The following is a 15,505-nucleotide window of genomic DNA, read 5'->3' as shown; positions in this document are numbered from 1 at the left end:
TGACATCCAGCTTTCTCAGATGACCCGTATAAATCAGTCATGCCACTGACAGAGAAAGGCATATGGCATATTGAGATATAGAAAAATGGTGGAAAGTTTGAAATTTTTAGTGGCATTACTGTCTACATAAAGGGAAAAATGTCCCATATTAAAGCTAAAGATTAACACTTTGTAAACACAGTTCAGTCTTCATTTAACTTTTGCCTCAAATGAGTGTGAAAATATATTCTGAGTTTCAGCAGATCTAAATCCATGCATCTGAAACTCAAATAGAACAGACTTTAAACTCATTTGAGAGAAAGTTAACTGTTGAAGAGTGCTCTGTGTTCTTACTGTTGTATGTTGTCCTGCTTATAATACTTTGGTATGATATAGTGTGGTAAACAAGACAGATATAAGGGGTACTGAGAAGAAAAAAAAAATAAAGATGAGGAGAAAGCACAGATTTATGGTTATAGAACAATAGACCAAATGAGCTGTCTGGAAGCTCCCTAGCTGGTAAACTGATGAAACATGCTCTAGGAGACCTTGTAATCTTTACTCTTGTGCAAGTACTGCTGTGTGTCAAATACAGGGATAGAAGGATATGCAGGAATAGGAGAATGAGGAATAAATCACAGAATCAAGTTTAAAAACCTTAAAAAATAAACTCCATAGGGTGTAATATTCTAGTACATCTTGAGCCCAACTTTATATTCTAGTGCTTGAAGTCCATGGATTTCAGGGATAATTTTCCAAATGAACATAAGTCCACTTTGAAAACTGGTGGGTCCGTGCAAACCCTTGCCATGGTATATATGCACATATTTATTTGTTTGTTTATTTATTTATTCATTCAGAGTATTTATTACCTGTTTCTCCAAATAGTCTGATGCCTACATCGGAGCAGCAGAAAATGTTCATGCATAGATTTCCTTGCACAGTTTTGATTTTAGAAAGTGTGCGTGTAAATGGTTTCCTCACCCTATTTGTGCCCCTGGGAATGCCTCTTTCATGCATATGTAAAAGCACACATGAAATTGCTTCTCCATTTACTTTTGCATGTACAATACCCAGGATAATTTTCATAAGGCCTATATAGGCATGTAAAACAGCATTTTATGCTTTTGAAAATTCAGTCCACTAAGAATGCAGATCATTTGACGACAGTAAGCCTGCCAGTACGATATCATTACTCCCTTACATATTGGCCATTTAACAGGGTCATTCTTTATTCTGTGTTGTGCCGGTATCACATGCAGTACGGCACGCAATAAGGCCCTACCGCACACTATGCCGGCCGCATCATGGCGGTATTATTCTAATTAGGGGAAGGGGAGGAGCATGGGTAGGGTTTAGGTGGAGTTATCTCCTGGCAGCACTGCGGGCGATAATGTTTTTCACATTATCGCCAGCAGCACCATGGGAAATAACTACACCTTTTCCCATGGCACTATGGGGGGGTGATAGTGTGCAGCACAGCTCTGTGTAAAATGATGAATCTAAGGGTAAGTTTGCATAGGTAAATACAGTGATTATTAATAATAGTTCTTTTCCAACCATTCTCATATTTATGATGCATGATTAGTTGCTTCCCTGTATTTTCTCTGGTGTTATCCAGCCAACACAATGTTCTCATAGTACTTGGTTTTCTTTCTCATTAAGTGGTGCGTTAATATCTATTTTGACATCTAATGTGCATTAATGGTAACTAATGAACTTGTGTTATCATTAATGCTAAAAGCACTCTAGCATAGCAAATATTTTAATGAGCTGCATTTTTAATTTTAAAATGTTTTACAGCACATTGAGACCAATATTCAAAAAATCCGCCAATGGCTAACTTAGACCTAGAGCAGGGGTGGGCAATTCCGGTCCTCGAGGGCTGCAAACCAGTCGGGTTTTCAGGATATCCTTAATGAATATGCATGAGAGAGACCTGCATACACACTGCCTCAATTGTATGCAAATCTATTTCATGCATATTCATTAGGTGTATCCTGAAAACCCGACTGATTTGCAGACCTCGAGGACCAGACTTGCCCACCCCTGACCTAGAGTCATCATTTTTCTATAAACTTCACATGAATAGCGCCTGCGATAAGAAAGGGGTGTGGGTAGGGTAATTTTTTAGTAACTGCAACATGTGTTAAATTTATTGCACCTGTGATGTTTTTCATGTTTCAGGCTGCTTCTGGGTACAGAGAGAGAGACTTTATAAGGGTCTCATATTAGTCAACTATTTATACTACTGTTGGAGGGTCAACTAGTAACTTGAGGTGAGGTTTTGGTCTAGGGTTTGGGGGGCAGTTTTACATGCACAGTCAGAGGTGCAAAGAGCACAGTACACATCATTGAAGTTTTGATGTGATTTGGAGTGAGGAAAGGTACACAAAGATGAGACTTGTACAATGTACTCTCACCCTAGCTTGATGAACTCGCGAGAGTACATTGTACAAATCTCATCTTTGTGTACCTTTCCTCACTCCAAATCACATCAAATCTTCACTGATGTGCACTGTGCTGTTTGCACCTCTGACTGTGCATGTAAAACTACTCCCCAAACCCTAGATCATCACCAAAACCTCACCTCGAGCTACTGGTATAAATGACTAGTATGTGTGCCACCCCAGAGGCTCTCTCTCCCCTGCCCAAATCACACCAGGAAAAAAGGTGGCGTTATGCTGTTGCACACAATATTAAACACCTTTTCATAAACTCCTCCCTTTTGGCTAAATTTAAAAAATTTGCATAGACATCTTGCGATGTGATAAATAATGCGTTAGGGCCCTAACACCCGTGATAAGGACCTAATGCAATTTGATAAATTATCTGTTATTCAGCTAAAGTTTGCTACCAGAGTAACGTTGGACATGCTGGGAGCCAGACAGAAGATTTGAGTTCCTGGCTCTCATTCTACGTTTGGGAGGGTGTGGAGGCATGGGGGTGAGGTGCAGTGCACTTAATTTGCTGGGAGGGGAGGGGAGGGGAGAGGAGGGGGAAGAGGATTCCTATTGCCATGGTCCTTTGAAATTTTTGGAACTTTGATGGGGAGGGAAGCATTGAAGCCTTTTTGGACTTTGAGACCCAGAACTTTATTTTTTATTTTGGGGGACGGGTTGGGCTCAGGAATCTTTGGGATTGGGGGGAGGGGGCATGCAGATCGGGCTACAAGGCCCACACAGGATCTGTTTTTATTTTTTTCTACCAAAACTTAACTAATGATATACTTTGAATATTGCCAGTTAAGTTAAAATTATCCGGGAACACGTTCCCAGATAACTTAAACCACCTGCCACTTACGTCTGGAGATAGACAAATAACTTATTCGGCTAACTCCAAATAGCGGCATTACCCAAATAAGTTATTTGGCTATCTCTTCTCTGCCCCATAATGCCTCTACATTATTCATCTAAATTTTAGCTGGATAATGACTTATCTGATTAAAGTTTAGATGGATAAGTGCCAGGCATATTCATAAGGAGGCATTTATCCAGATAACTCAGCATCAATTGCCAACACTGAATCAGCATCAACCCTACTTATGAAAATGCAACACTGCAAACATTACACTAGGCCCTAAAACAGGAAAAAAACAGGCCCTAAATTAGGAAAAAAAGAACAAGCAAAGCTGCTATAGCTCTATCTACATAAACAGCATGCTAGTGGAATACCTCACTTCAGTCACACATGAAGAACACAGACAGACTCTCAAAAACAGTCTTTCACTCTCTCACACACACACAGACACACACACACACATATGCTTTCACTCTCACATGCATGTTTTTTCTCAGTCTCACTCATACTCTCATTCACACAAACACACACACACAAAAGCTCTTTCACTCTCATACACATACAAATGCACACACACATGCTCTCTCTCTCTCATACACACATACAAACACACACATGCTCTGATACTCTCAAACATACTTACACACACATGCGTATAAGCTCTCTCTCACACATATGCATGCACATACACATGCCCTCAATCTCTCACATATACCTATGCTCGCCCTCATTCTCCCTCATACACACACACACACACACACACTCTCTCTCACTCACACATATGCTCTCTTAAGCATACACATGTGCATAGTGCTCTCTCACTCTCTCATACATACACACATGCATGAACACACATGCTCTCACTCTCTCACACATGTTGTATTTTGCACAAATTCTTTCTCTCGTTCTCTCACAAACACACAACCATGCTGTCACTCTGACACATGCTCTCTCTCTCACACACACACTCTCCCTCTCATATGCTCCCTCTTTCTTTTTTCATACAAACCTACATGATTTCTCTCAATTTACCCCCTCTTAAAACAGCAGCAACAGTCTTCTTCAGCCCTTACATCCAATGGGATTTCTTCTTGGGGCTGATCCAGCTCTGGCCTAGTGCTCCTTCCTGCAGAGCAGGTCATACCACTCCTCCTTCTCCCCCACCAGTGATTCCTGTAGGACTGTGGCACTACTCATCCTCCCAAGCCCCCTCTGGTAATTCTGGTAGGGCCACAGCACTTCTCCTCCTTCTAAGGCTCCTCTGACGATTCCAGTGGGAAGATGCCATGCTCCTCTTTTTAATCAGACTCCACCAGCCACACTGCCAATTCTGGTGCGGCCTCAATGCTCCTTCTCAGGGAGACATTACTGGCATCACTATTGTGCTCTTTTGGTAGTGGTGGCTATGGCTGAAGCTATATTGGCCTAGGCATGCTACAGCTTAGATCCAGTTACTCCTTTTGACAACTCCATCACTGAAGGATACCTGCTTGAAAGCAACACATGATAGAGCCTTCAGTTGCATTGCTCCTTGGCAATGGCATTTCTTATTTTCAGTGCTTATATTCTCATGGTATGGCTGTTTTGGGAGGTTGCAGACTTGTATGTCACATTTTATGTCCATGTTTTTGCACCATAATCCAATATGGTTATTTGGAACTCTATGCCAGATTTTATGTATTTTTAGGTTTTATATTTATTTATAAAAATTCACAACACACTCTATTTAAAATTCTAGGTGGGGTACAAAGAAATATATGGAATAGAAACAACAAAGTATCACATTACCTAACAGTATGTATAAAACCAAGTTCTATTTGATAGCTAGATATTATTATTTTCCTACCTTTTCATGATGCCTTACTACATAGAGGGAGCCTAGTTTTTGCTGGATCAATCACTTGCTTTTCTTGAATGTATGTTTTATGTTGTATATTTGTATCATTTTTACATTTTAACATATTGTTCCTTACTTGGGGCGTTTAGGCCAGGGGGTGCCAAACTCATTTTCGCCAAGGGCCACATCAGCCTTATGGTTGTCTTCAAAGGGCTGTTAGTAATTCTGTGACTGTATAAATGTAGCTATGCTAGTTAAGCATAGTTACATTTATAGCCCATTGAAGGCAACCATAAGGCTGAACATATTGTTAAATAACACAAAACAGATTTGTAAAAATGCTTACCTATTTTGTTTTCTGGCTGGTGGTCAGTGTGTCTATGTCTGGTTGTAGGTCTTGTGCTGTAGCAATCCGTAAAACAGCGTGGGGGTTGTCATCGGAAATGCGTGATCTATGCTTAGTCTTGTTTAGATTCATTATCGAAAACATATGTTCACATACAGGCCGTAACAGTACAGTGCGCTCCAGCGGAGTACACTGTTAGCCCGCGATTGACTGCGTGTTTTCGACGCACTAGCTTTATCCCTTATACAGTAAAGGGTAATAGCGCATCAAAAATGCGCGGCCAACCCCCCTGAAACTAATAGCGTCCACAACATGCAAATGCATGTTGATGGGCCTATTAGTTATTTCCGCGCCATACAGAAAGTAAAATGTGCAGCCAAGCCGCACATTTTACTTTCAGAAATTAATGCCTGCCCAAAGGCAGGCGTTAAGTTCTGCCAGCACCAGGAAAGAGTACAGAAAAGCAGAAAAAACTGCTTTTCTGTACACCCTCCGACTTAATATCATAGCGATATTAAGTCGGAGGCCCCAAAATTTTAAAAAAATTAAAAATTAAAAAAAAATAAAAATTAAAAATCGGCCCACAGTCCGCGGGTCAGAAGACGGACGCTCAATTTAGCTGGCGTCCGTTTTCCGAACCCATGGCTGTCAGCGGGTTTGAGAACCGAAGCCGGTAAAATTGAGCGCCGGCTGTCAAACCCACTGACAACCGCCGCTTCTGTCAAAAAGGAGGCACTAGGGATGCGCTAGTGTCCCTAGTGCCTCCTTTTACCGTGGGCCCTCATTTAAATACTTGATCGCATGCCCAGAAGAGTGGCCTGGGCACGTGTTGGGAGAGTGGGCGCACGTCTTGGAGCGCCGGCTCTCCTGCGGGTTTTACTGTATCGGCCTGATAGGTGCTCCCAAACATGGACAGAATACGGGCAGCATGAAGTCGGAGCTGTGGCATCAAAGCAGGGGGTAGTATACGGTAAAAGTCCTCGATTTTAGCATTCTGGAACTTTTCTCTCAGGCCATTATCACTTTGAACATCAATTAACTCCATCTGAAGGTGTCAGGGTGCATTGTTGATGTTGGTACTGAAAGGATTGGCTACGATGGCAAAGCTTGAGTGCTGTGTTCTAAAGTCAGAGAAGCACCGATCAAACTCATTAAGTAACCGGCCCAATTTGGTAGCCAACTAAACAGTTGAAAAAGCACCGGGAAATGAGGCTGAGATGCTCTGACAAACAGGAAAGTGAACAAGATTGTCCTGGTGAGTTTTACGCTGGAAAGCTGTTATCATGTCAGACATCTGCATGATGACTTGTTTGCATCCCTGCAGCTTCTGATTCAGTTGGGAGAGATTATCTGTTACGTCACACAACATAGCAAAATCACACAGCCAGTTTGGATCCGACACTTCAGGCAAGGGATTTCCTTTACTCTGCATGAAAAATGTAATTTTTTCTTTAAGCTCAAAAAATTGTTTAAGGACTGCACTCCTACTCAGCCACCTTACTTCTGTATGGTAGGACACGTCTCCATGCTCTGAATCCATCTCCTGCAAAAACAACTGGAACTGTCAATGATTCAAGCTACGCACCCAAATGAAGTTCACTATTTTCGTGATCGTGGTCATTATATTATCGAGTTCCAGAACCTTTCCACACAAAGCTTCTTGATGGATAAGGCAATGATACATTATCAAATGTGTGTGGCAATTAATTCCTTGCATTTTCTCCTTCATTAATCCCACCAAGCCTGTTTTTTCTCCACACATGGCAGGTGCACCATCAGTAGTTAGCCCCACCAATTTTTCCCAGGATAATTTATGTTTACTTATGGACTTCTCCACCGCATCAAAAATGTCTTTCCCTGTGGTCGTCCCATGCATGGCAGCTACATCCAAGAGCTCCTCAGTGATAGAGAAGTCTGCCTTCATGCCTCTTGTAAAAATGGATAGATGCGCTGAATCCGTTTTGTCTGTGCTTTCATCAACAGCTAATGAAAAAGCCAGATAACTGCATGCCTCTTCGGCCAGCTGTGTTGTCAGATTTCCTGCTAGTTCCTTAACTCGGTTTGCGATGGTGTTTCTTGACAAAACTGACATTTTTAAAACTCTGTATCTGATCGGGGCACACCTGCTCACACACCATAAGGAAGCATGCACCCCTTCAAAAATTCACCCTCTGAAAAACACTTTGAAGCCCGAGCGATTTCTTCAGCCACAATAAAGCTAGCTTTCACTGCTGCATCATTTTGGGCTCCAGCTTTTGTGAATATCTTCTGCTGCGAATGCAGTCTGACTTTTAATTCTCTGACCATTTGTTGTTTTTCTTGGAGGCTATATTTAGCATACTTAGTTCCATGTTTGGTCTCAAAATGCTGACATATATTGTATTCCTTGAACCACCGCCACTGCCTCATAACACAAAAGACATACTGGTTTTTCTCCTTGAAGCACAAACCTGTATTCGCTTTCCCATCTTTCATGTAATTGTCTTCCTTCTGCATCAACTTTTCTCTTGTTGGACATTTTGGGATTCCAATTGTTCCACCAGAGATGTTGTGGTGCGCCACCTAAGTAAAAGACCAAGATGTCCTTTAGGACCCTTTTGCTGTCATATAAGTGCCCCCTCAGAGAGCCTGCTGTCTCATAACCACTGCCTCCACAGGCATAACCACTGCCTCCATAACCTCATAACCACTGCCTCCACAGGCAGAACCACTGCCTCCACAGGCATAACCACTGCCTCCAGCAGGCATATTGCCTCCACAGGGGGCAATATGCCTGCTGCCATATTGCCCCCAGAGAGCCTGCTGCCGTATTTCCCCAGGCCCCCAGAGACCCTGCTGCCATATTTCCCACAGCCCCCAGAGAGCCTGCTGCCACCAGTTGTATTTGCCTGCTCCACTCCTGCTCCACGTGGGCAGAAAAAGAAAATGGCGCCCGGCCCTGTGATGATCTGTGCACCGCGGCTCCACCTACACGCTATGTTGTGGTAGCAGAGCCGGGGCGTGATGTGCAAGTGATTGCTGAGCAGCCAGGACGGGATTGGTGATTGCATGGGGGAAGTGCCTACAGTGCCGCGGCGCGCTGCTCACAGGAGTCGCGCTACTGCAGCACTGCTGACACATATTCTCACCCATTTCTCCTTAGCCACCTATACCACTGGCAGGCCACAAAAAACAAGGCCGCGGGCCGGATTTGGCCCGCAGGCTTTGCGTTTGACACTTGTGGTTTAGGCAATGAAGAGGGTAAATAAATAAACACGCTCCACAGGTAGTTTTTTTACTCATGGGGGTTTGCTGAAATAATGAAAGCAAAACCTCATGGATAGTTTTGCTTTCATTATTACCCCATGAAAAGTACCTGCATAAATTTGTGCCTGCTTTATATGCAAGTAGCTTTTTCTTTTAAGGCAAAACTACTCATATAAGTGCCTACTCTGACCAAATCCCATCCCGTGAGCACCTACGAAGATAAATGGGTGAAAGTAGCTATGTTGCTGACATAGAAGTATTTACATTCTTAAAATAGCTTTGGGAATATTACCGCAGGGGTTGTATGTGTATAAGTACATACAGAAGCAATTTTGTATATACTGCAAAAAGGCATTCCTGGGACGGAGTTGGGGGTGGGGAAATCATTTATAGGCATACTTTCCAGTTTCCAAAGTATGCGGGTAAATGTTCAGGTGGATATTTATACCTGCTCTCTAGCAGGTGTAATATGTGTGTGCTTTTGCCACACTAAGGTTCACAAATTTTCAAATCAGACTTAAACTATAGGAGGAGGTTAGAGGAGTGGTTAGAGCAGTGGAGGTTAGAGGAGTGGTTAGAGCAGTGGTTAGAGCAGTGGAGGTTAGAGGAGTGGTTACAGCAGTGGACTATGAACCAGTCAACCAGGGTTCAAGGCCTGCTGTTGCTCCTTGTGACCTTGGGCAAGTCACTTTACCCTACATTGCCTCAGGTACAAAAACTTAGATTGTAAGCCCTCTGGAGATAGAGAAATACCTACAGTACCTGAATGTAAACTGGTGTGATATCTCAATTGAGATCAAATGTCAGTCTATAAATAAATTCTTTTTTTGAATATTAGGGCTGAAGTTCATGTGTACATACAGACTTTAGTCCTGTCTGGGCTGTTATAAAATCACCCTCATAGGGCGGGCATTTATAAAACAAAAACCCATTTCCATGAGTAAAAAAAAAAAAGCATTTTACCTGTGGAAATGCCTTTCATTATTGCCTCCTTAGTGAATACCACATGCTTTTCAATACTGTTTAGTAAAAAGGTCCCTAAATGATTTCATTAGAATGTCTCAATTTTTAATCCAAATGAAAGATAAAATCCTTTACTAGCATTAAAAGCTTACACAGAAATATCAGTAATACTTACTAAATACTCAGTCAAAACTTAATTGTCTTATAACTCTACTCTCTGTGCAATCGTTACTATTCAGGCACCCCTTAATAGCGGCTGCTTAGAGCACTGTTTCCTGTCATATCTTCTAAACTGACCTTTTGATTTGATTCTAAGAGAAAAATTTCCCAGTATTGGAATACTTTTGTGGTGTAGATTTTAACACTGATAGAATTATCTTCATCAATATTTCTTAGCTTCCTCTGTTAAATCCAATTTATTTTCATCATTTGGCCACCATCGATTGGCAGCCACTGAGGTTATTAAAGAGAAGCCATAGACTTGTCACTTTGGTAATGACCTTAATCTGTCTGTCTCTATTTTGAACAAAACTGCTGTCATGTTTTAATGGTTCCTGACATACGTTGAATATGCGGAGACCATATAATAAGAGATTGACAGAATTCATATGTATTACTTAATAAATTCGGAACTTACTGAGAATTAATCTTTAAATAATGAAGCATTCCAGTCATTGCTAGGTAACATTAATTCTTGGGTCACCTATATTTATCTTTAAAATAGTTCAATTGTATTTGCTTTGTTGGGTGAATTTTCAAAGCCATGGGCTTATGTTCTTAAATGCCTTGTTATAAAATTGCCCAGGATTTGCACACATAAAAGTATGCATGTAACCTGGTTTTACACATACTTTTATGTGCATCAAAAAATGGCTGCCAATGGGCAGAATTTGGATTTGAGCACATATTTTTGATTGTAAAAAGTATGCACATAAATTCCCAAGCACAAGTTACACCCTGCAACGAGCGGGAGTAACTTCCAGTGGGTGAGTGTGCATGTTATTTCACATAATTTTCAAAGTAAATGTGCATAAGTTTGTTTCAAATATTGATGTAATTTAGGCACACGGCTGCCACATAAGATACCCTTAAGTGTACAAGAACCCTCACTAAGCAATATAGGGACTCATTTACCACAGGTTTTATGCTGGTGTTGAAGGATAGTACCAGTGCAAATATTAAATAGCATATGCCCCCTTGGTGCTAACACTGCTAGCGAAGAGTTTAAAGGACAATTTATGAGAGGTTGCAATTTGTGACTGAATGACTTTCTTACTGGTGCACCTTGGCTTTAATATTAAAATGAAGGTAATCCAAGCAGACAGGCTGTATAAGATGATTTAGAAAAATAAATTATGCTTGCTTAGTCTTGTTGTGCTCCAAATTTACTGCTGCTAACAAGAAAAACAAAGTCAAATTTGATTACAAAGGTTTACAAGATGTCTTCTGGTCTACGGAGTGAATTTTCAAAGGAGTTTTGCATGCAAAAATAGCATATTTGCATGAAAGTAGCATGTATGCACATATATGCTATTTTATAAGGATGTGTATTTGTTTAAAACAAAACTGCAAAACATGACGAATAAGGCAAATTCGTTTCATTCAGGGGGGCCCTGAACTGAATCAGGGCCCACCCTGAATGAAACGAACCTTATTTGTACATTTCGTTTTAATCTAGTGATTTGGGCCTAGTCTAGGCCTGAAACCGGGGCCTTGCCTAGCCTTTAGGCTGAAGCCTAAAGCAGGGGCCATGGCCGAGACACCCAAAAATTAAACAACCCCCCCCCCCCCATCTGTCAGGTATCCGATGAAGGCCAGGTCCCGATGCTGGACCCAGGCCCAATGCTGAGACCCGTCCTGAAAGCTAGGTCCTAAAGTCGAGGCCTAGACCTGGACCCTAGCCCGATGTCATGACCTGACCTGAAGACCAGGTCCTGACACTGGGGACGGGGTCTAGGCCCAGGATCAATGCCGCAACCCAATCTAGAGATCATACCATGAGGCCGGGGCCTTGGCCCAGGCTCACACATGTCACTGTGATGACCCGGAGGCCATGTCCCATGCTGAGCCAGGCCTGATGCCTGGGACTCAGCCAGGAGGCTTTGCTGTACATCACAATAGTTCTGTCTACTGGGGTGAATGCTCTGGAGTTAATTAACTCCCGTGTGCCCTCTGCAGACAGCATCATTTGGCTTGTAAGTGCAATGAATGAATAAAACCAAGAAGAGGCTCTGAGGCCTGGATTCCGAGGCCTGGACCTGACGCTGGATTGAGGCCCAAGTATTGTGATCTGGTCTCCTGGCTTAGGCCCCAGCATCGGGCCTGGGTCTGGGCAGAGGCTCCCACATAGGGACCCTGCCTCCGGGACAGGTCACAGTATTAGGGCATTGGGACCTGGCTTCCAGATTAGGCCAAAGCCTTGGCTTTGAGTAGGCTGAGGTTGCGGTGACCTACTGTGTCCTCAGCTTATGCAAGTCTGAGGCTTCGGCCTGGGCCTAGCCAAAAGCCGGCAGATCCCAACAGGACCAGGTAAGTGGGGACAGGGGTGATCTTTGCTTTGGCATTTTTTCAATCTAATATACTTTAGTGACATATAAGATTATTCAAAAAGATTTCTTTTAAATATTCCAAAAATCTTTATTCAAATATAAAACATTAATATATTGACAAAATATTTCCTTTTATCAAGTACACACATAAATGATTCAGGAACAATATTTTTACCATACAATACATATAAAACCTCCATTCATACACCATCCATACATTTAAAAAAATGTTTTAAACATTCTTTTAATCAATATTCTCAATAATTTCAAATAGTATTTAAGAGAATATTGAGTAAAGAATGTTTAAAATGTTTTTTTAAAATGTATGGATGTTGCATGAATGGTGGTTTTATATGTATTGTATGGTAAAAATATTGTTCCTGAATCATTTATGTGTGTACTTGATAGAAGGAAATGTTTTGTCAATATATTAATGTTTTGTATTTGAATAAATATTTTTGGAATATTTAAAATAAATCTTTTTGAATAATCTTATATGTCACTAAAGTATATTAGATTGTAATTAGTGTGATATATTTATAAATTGCCACTTTATAGTTATCTGGCATTTTTTCAGGCAGGTAAGTGGGAGGCCCTGGGAGGCCTTGTTTTCGTTTTTGGTGTGTTTTTTAAATTGTTTGATTTGTTTTTTTCTCATGAATAAAAATGAATCAAACAATCCATGAACCACAATTTATGGAAAAAAAATCTTCCCGAAAACAAACCAAAAATGAAAAATAATTGTTTTTCTCCTGCACATCCCTACTATTTTATGACCTTTGAGAATATGAGCATATTTGTAGTTCTATGCATATATTTTACCAGGGGATAAAAGGGGCGGTCTAGAATGGGCCTAGAATGGGTAGATGTGAATCGGTTATTTAGTCTTTCAGATAATAGAAAGACTAGGGGGCACTCCATGAAGTTAGCATGTGGCACATTTAAACTAATCGGAGAAAGTTCTTCTTCACTCAACGCACAATTAAACTCTGGAATTTGTTGCCAGAGGACATGGTTAGTTCAGTTAGTATAGCTGTGTTTAAAAAAGGATTGGATAACTTTTTGGAGGAGAAGTCCATTACCTGCTATTAATTAAGTTGACTTAGAAAATAGCTACTGATATTACTAGCAATGGTAACATGAAATAGACTTAGTTTTTGGGTACTTGCCAGGTTTGGCCATAAGAACCTGGCCATAAGAACCTGGCATCCTGGAACCTGGCCATAAGAACCTGGCATCCTGGAAACAGGATGCTGGGCTTGATGGACCCTTGGTCTGACCCAGTATCTCATGTTCTTATGTTCTTATAACCATCATTGAACCAGATTTTAAAATATTAAAACATTTAATGAAAAAAAATCAAGTGGAATGAAAGGAAACAGCATTTTTGGTGCTCTGTATAACAATGGAAGTTGATGATGGATTAAAATTATTTAACTGGCCCATCCAGTCTGCCTAGTTAGTTTGATCTGTACTGCTAAAGGCACATCCCAGGTGCCAGCTATAGGAGCTTAACTGGTTATAGGATCTCTCTTCTTATACAAATCATTTTTAGTTGTTTTCTTGTCCTGAATAAATGAACATACAGGTTCTCATACTTAATCTAACATCCAGGCCCTACCATCCCCCATGTCTTACCACCAAGCTTTGCAGTAACCTAAATAGCTACCAAAACTAAAGAAGCTATTGTCTGAAATTAGTGAGACTGTTGCCTGAACATCAAGCTACCTATGTCCATCTTTGTTGAATGGTATCTGTTGCAGGCATGGACCGATGTGGAGTTAGTCTCCACCATTGGCAGGTATAGCTGGCTATGGCACTGTCCCAACTGGAGCTTTACCTATACCAACCCATGTTCCCCTTACGGTGAGCCCCTCGGGAGCTGGGGCTGGCAGGACTTAGGTGTGGGCCTCTGATGTTGGAGTGAAGATCCATTGAAAAAGTCAAGTCACAGGCCAGGATCCTGGGTAGGTAGAACACAGGCAGAGTCAGAGGCAGGCAGTGGTCAAGGCAGGCAGTTATCAGAGTCAAGGTTCAAGCAGTGGTCAGTGCTCAGCAGAGTTCAATCAGAATTGGAGTTCAGGCAGTGGTCAGTGGCAGGCGGAGTTCAATAAAAGTCAACATTCCAAGCCGAGTTCAAACCAGGGATCTGTCCAAGGGAAGGAGGAATAAAGAAGCAGGAGGGAGGCAAAGAGCAACACAGGTGGGCAACTCAGAGGCAGGAGACTGAAGGTAATGAACTGAAGACTGACCACAGGGAGAACGAAGACAAGAGACTGAAGATTGAACATGGTTGGAGTCAAGAAACTGAATAACAAGACCAAAATCAATGTGACACAAAACAGGAACACAGGAACAAAGAACTGGAATGCAGGAACAATGCAGAAGCAAAGCACTACTACTAAGGTAGTTGACCTAATGCTGAGGCCTTGATGATTAGGGGCAAGGCCCTTTTAAAGGCTGATAGCAATAACATCATAAGTGGGTGCTATGGAAAATCTTCTACTGCAAACCCTTTAAATTAGAAGCAGACATGCGTACTTGCACCTAAGGGACCATGTCTCATCAGAATGGTGGCAGCGCCCTGCTGCAAGTCGACGGTGGCCTCTCGCTGCATTGGGTCGGCATCAGCATCCTGCTGCTTAGGGGAATGGCAGTCGGCATGGCTGGGGCCTGTTGGCGGCATCCTGCTATGTCAGCCTGGACCCAGAAGTAAGTGGGACAGCATGTTGGGGCATCCCATGAACTGCTGATCACAACAGTATCTAGCCATGATCAACCTGCCAACACTGACTCAGGGGGTATCTAGGGAGTTTTAGTCTGCAGTGTCCCTAGATAATACTTGCTTTATCTATGCCTTGTTTTCTCTTTCCACCTCTATCTTTGTCTCTGCTGTTGAGAGAGTGAAAGATGGGTTGTATGCAATACTTCAACCTTCTAACCTTGTTCCTCCCACTGTCTAGTGCTTAAATTCTGTCATGATACTGGTTTCTACCACCTCTGCTGGTAAGCTGTTCTAGGAATCTACCATCCTCCGCAGTAAAGAAGTATTTTCTCCATACAACTTCAGATTATGACCCCTCTTAACTTAAATTTCTTTCCCTTTGGAAAATGTTAGCTTTCTAGACTTTATTGAAACTTTTCAAATGTAACTAGTTGTCACTGAACAGAGCAATGAACTATTAGGTCTCTCCATTCACAGTGGTGAATTACTTTGTTCTGTTTATTAATTTTTATCCTCAACTACACTTCTAATACAAATACCCTTTTCTGATAGCACAGGAT

The 15,505-nt window shown here is 41.7% G+C and overlaps 1 pseudogene; it reads right to left on the bottom strand.

Moving 5' to 3' along the window:
- Nucleotides 1-5,462: 5,462 nt before the first annotated feature.
- LOC115096215 lies at nucleotides 5,463-14,906 on the bottom strand (annotated as a pseudogene).
- Between the last annotated feature and the right edge of the window lie 599 nt (nucleotides 14,907-15,505).

The sequence above is a fragment of the Rhinatrema bivittatum genome, chromosome 7, assembly GCF_901001135.1.
Source record: "Rhinatrema bivittatum chromosome 7, aRhiBiv1.1, whole genome shotgun sequence".
Taxonomy (NCBI): domain Eukaryota; kingdom Metazoa; phylum Chordata; class Amphibia; order Gymnophiona; family Rhinatrematidae; genus Rhinatrema; species Rhinatrema bivittatum.
Note: the sequence above shows the minus strand (reverse complement) of the source record. Positions and strands in the feature narration are given on the sequence as shown.